Below are 5,046 nucleotides of genomic sequence, written 5' to 3'. Positions count from 1 at the left end.
AAGGAAAAGGAAGAGCAGGAAAGCATAAGAGGGAATTGACATCAACAGCTACATCAGATTTCTTACGGGTACCGAGTTGCATGTATGATTTCTTCACTAGATTTGGCATGCATGGCACATGCATGTGGTTTCTTGGTTATGATCTGTCATTGGCATGGAGGATGTTCGAGATTGACAGTGGATTGCCTAGCCTTGCCATTTCCGGGATAACCATGGTGATTGTGGGTTTACTTTCATTGCTTTTTTTTTATTGGTTCTCATGTTTACATATCTTGGGTTGAGTTACTAGTCCTAGAAGCCCTGTAACAGCTTGGGTTGAGTTACTAGTCCTGGAAGCCCTAGTTGGACAAACACTTTGGAAGCCCTGTAACAACTTGGGTTGAGTTACTAGTCCTGGAAGCCTTGGTTGGACAAATGCTCTAGAATCCCTTGGCGGGTTAAGTTACTAGTCCTGGAAACCTTGGTTGGAAAAACTGACTGGAAGACCCGTATAAGTTGTGGGTTGAGTTACTAGTTTTGGAAGCCTTGGTTGGACAAACACTCTGGAAGCCCTGTATAAGTTGTGGGTTGAGTTGCTAGTTCTGGAAGACTTGGTTGGAAAAACTCTCTAGAAGCCCTAGAAGGCTTGGATGGAGACCATTTTGATGATGGTTTTTGGTGATGTCCGACAGTGAGGTGGAACCATTGTTTGATGGGTTGAGGTGGGTGGCCTCTAGAAGCCTTGGATGAGTTTTAATTGATGTGTTCTATGATATCCCACATTCATGCTTAGAATATGGCATGGAGGTGATTGGTTGAAGAGAGACTTGGCTCATCCAATCTATGGTCAGGTGGAACATGGTAGTCCCATCACCAGTTGGTTCATTGCATTTATTAATGAAAAAATTCATTCCCTTGACTTTCATGTGCAATTATATTGATGTATATATGGATTTTGATGGTTGATATGTTTATTGTATTTATGTTCCTATTATGTTGTTTATATGCACATTTACCCTAGAAGGTGTTACAAAGTGGTATCAAAGCATGGTTCAAACACTTGGACTGGATGGGCTCTATCATAGGTGAAATTAAGAACAAAGGTTAAATTTTAGACCTTTTTGTCATATCTGTTATACCTTTTCTTCTATGGCATATTAAAAGTTGAAAATTTTTCCATATTGGAGGTAGATACCACTTATAATGTGGTAAAAAAATCAGATATTGGTTCACAATACTTTAGGAATTATGATCTAAGGAAGATGACCTTCCTGAATGCACCTTTAAACAGGTCATGTTGGAATTTATGCAATAACTCATCTTTTATAGGCTTTCAGAAGCTGAAAAATTGTCCACATTAAGGGGAAATACTATTTATTATGTGGTAGAAATTTCAGATATTGGGTCGCAATATATTAGGAGATATGAGTAGAGGGAGTAGAGCCTTCTGAATGCTCCTAAAATCAGGCCTCAAACAGATCATGTTGACATTTTTGTTATAACTTTTCTTATGGGCACTCTCAGGAGCTGAAATTTTTTCCACAATGAAGGGAAATCCCAATAATATTGTGATAAAAAATTTAGACATTTATTATCTATATTTTAGGAGATATGACCAGTGGAAATCGAGTTTTCTGGATACTCCTTGAATTGTGCACCAGATGGGATTGTGTTGATATTTTTGTTATAACTTTTCATCTATGAAATCTCATAAGTTGAAACTTGAACCATAGTGAGGGAAAATACCAATGACCATATGGTTCAATTTTAATAACGTGTACTACTACAGTTTAGGATATATGTATTGAATCATTCGCTATATTAGTTTTCATGCAAAGTGTTTGATGAAATGCTTAAATGGTTCAATGATTAATTGCATACAAACTGTTTCATAAAATGCCCCAATGAGTATGTTGTTTGTGGTTGGGGATAGTATTGATGTGTAATAGTATTCTTATAGTTGATATATGCTTACTTGTATGCAAATATTTTTCTATATTAGTTTTCATGTAAAGTGTTTGAAGAAATGCTTACATGCAAATGTAATAGTATAGTAGTTGTTTGAAGAAAAATATTATAGTATAGTAGTTGTTTGAAGAAAAATGTAAAAGTATAGTAATTGTTTGAAGAAAATGTTATTTTTTTGGATGGGATAATATTGTAGTATGATAATATGGATGTAGCTTATCTATTCCTATTTTCATGAAAATAATTTGAAGAGTTGCATGTAGATAATTTGAAAGGTTGCGTGCAAGGAATTTGAAAAGTTGCATGTAAGGAAATGGAAAAGTGACATGTTTTTAGTTATTATGTTACAAGTGGAATAAGTGCAATGTTTTTTACTTAGTCTCATACAAATGTATGAGAAATAAAAATCAATTTCTTTTCAAGTGTGGTTAAATTTAGTAGAGCTTTGGAGATCCCATTTCCATAATTGGACATTGGAGATCGGGCCATTATAGTAGCTTCCTCCTTCTACCTTAGTGTGGACCATGGATAGTAAGGGGGTATGCTTATAGGTTGTTAGTATTGGTGAATGTTGATTTCAAATTAATAGACACGATGTCTTGATTTTTGGAACATGTGACTGACTGTGTATGAATTATATGTCGCTTACATGTTGATTTCATGATACCTACTTACATCCTTGTATGTTAGGTTACATTTTTGAATATTTTGATTACATGTATCAGTCTTGTAGGTTGATTACAATAATTGATCGCTTATGTTTAACTACATGCATTTATGCTTAGATGCAGTTGATTTGGCATTGCTTATGCATATCGTTGGTTGCATGTGGCAATGTGTACAATGGAGCAATGGTTGTTGTTATGCATGTATGGTCGTGGCTATGATTATGCATGTATAGTAGGTCAAACATGCCTTGTGAATTCATTGTATGCAATTTAGTTCATCATGATGCTATTGGTTGTTATGATGCTAATGAGCTAGTTGAGGGATGCAGAACATCATAATGAGGTTGCAGCATTAGACTTTGGGATAAGAGCAGATTGTCATACAGTTAGTGTATGTTTGGCATGCAAGTATGTAAGTTAAGGATTATTATAGGCTTTAGGTTTATATACATTAGGTTTATGAACATGTATTTGATTTTATGGTTACATACATGATATATGTTAGATGATTAGTGTGGTTATATGCACATGTGTCAGATAGTCAAGAATGATAGTAACCTGTATTTGTATGCATTGATATTGTTGTTTTATATTAGATAACCTGATGATTATGTTGTATGTTGTTGATGAGTACGATATATAGCTTATTTTTGTTATATGTTATTAACTTGATGATTAGGGTCATTTCATTGAGATATTGATGTTATAATTTGGATTGGTCATATGCGTGATGGTTATGTTCATTGCCTTGAAGATCTTGATGTTATATGTATTGTGTTAACCTGGTTTGACCTATGCAGATGGTTATGGTTGCGATATTTAGGTATGAACCAACATATTTGTGAGATGGTGTCATACTAATCTAGATTGACTATGCATATGTATATGATTTTACGATGTGAACATGTTAGTTAGATATTGTTATGGATATCGTGATCTTATGGGTGCTTAAGATGATGTGTTGTAAAGTTATATCATGCTAACTAGACTGATTGTGCAGATAAGATCACCTCCTTGAGATACATTAAGGTATCAGTTGCTTATGTCATATATTTGGTACTTGGTTGTTGACTATGTCATCTAGTTGATTTATTTAACATGGTATAAATGTTTAATGAATTGCATAATATGAGTATGTGTTCAAATGATCTTGTTTTAAGATGATTGTACTAAAATATATGTGTTGAGACAGTTGATATGTACTTGAGTATAGTAGGTGATAGTTGTAGTATTATGACTGATGACTATGATTCGAATATGGATTATGACATGATTGTTAGCCTTGGTAACAGTTGATTTCAAATTAATAGATATTATTGTCTTGATATTTGGAACATGTGTTTGACATGTGTGAGCAGTTGCAAGGTAACATGGTTGGTATTAACATGACAAGGTAATAGTTGATGTGTCTATATAACTAACAGTTGGGTGGTGTGACGGCATATAGTAAGCCTCGATTCCAACAAGGTAAAAAGGTAAAAGAAAGGAATTGGGCAAGAATTCCTTTGGCTATGTTTGGAAACCCTAATTTCAAATGAATGAGTGATTTGCACACATGAAGTCTTCTTAACCTTGATTTTGTCTAACATTATGTGGATATGTTCTATATTCATGAACATGCACTTGACAGGTATATTAGCTAGTCTTTAGTTACAGGTGGAAATGTTAAAGGATTGGAGTCCCTTGAGAGATGGTGTGGATGTGTTCAATTACAAGCATCGTGCTTGGCACAATTAGATGAGGTAACTAGTGTATTATTATGCTTAATTATACATTGACAGTTATGTCTTTATGGCGGCATGATGCAGGGAGTTGCATGGCAAGACAGACTGCCATGAAATCTTGAAGATGGCTTAGGTTGAGCTTTCCTTGGGAACCATGGGGATTGAGTCATGGTGTCAATCTTGTGCTTTTGGTATTTTGAGCTTGATTTGTGGTTTTGTTTATGTCTGGTGCAAGGCCTTGCCACTTTTTTGTAGTGTCATATCATTATGGGCTTTCATGGTCTTCTTCTTGGTTTTTTTCTTGTCTTCTCTTTTATTGGTTTGAGTCTTGGGAATTGGTTGGAAAAGAGGAAAATTGATGGAGCTCGGGGAGAGGTGTGTGGTACCCAAAAGGTAATGCAAGATTCAGATGAAGCTCAATGCATGAGTAAGTGCATTGGAAGGTAAGGTTATGACAGTCAATTGGATTGGCTGGGTCCATTGTGGTAAATGGATGGTAGCAGCATAGTCATGAGAAAGGTAACATGAAAAGGTAAAGTAAATGGATTTGAGGCGGCATATGCCTTGGCTATGTTGGGAACCGTTGTTCCCAATGTTGCGCATGTGTTGTATGAATAAAGGAATTTATCTTAACCTAGACCTTATGTTATCTAGTAATTATTTTATGATCATGATTATGTTGAAGTTTATATATGTATACATGTATG

The sequence above is a fragment of the Pinus tabuliformis genome, chromosome 6, assembly GCF_031772625.1.
Source record: "Pinus tabuliformis cultivar Carrire ecotype Pingquan chromosome 6, CPIR1, whole genome shotgun sequence".
NCBI classification, from domain to species: Eukaryota; Viridiplantae; Streptophyta; class Pinopsida; order Pinales; family Pinaceae; genus Pinus; species Pinus tabuliformis.
The sequence above is the reverse complement of the archived record's forward strand: the minus strand, read 5'-3'. Positions refer to the sequence as shown.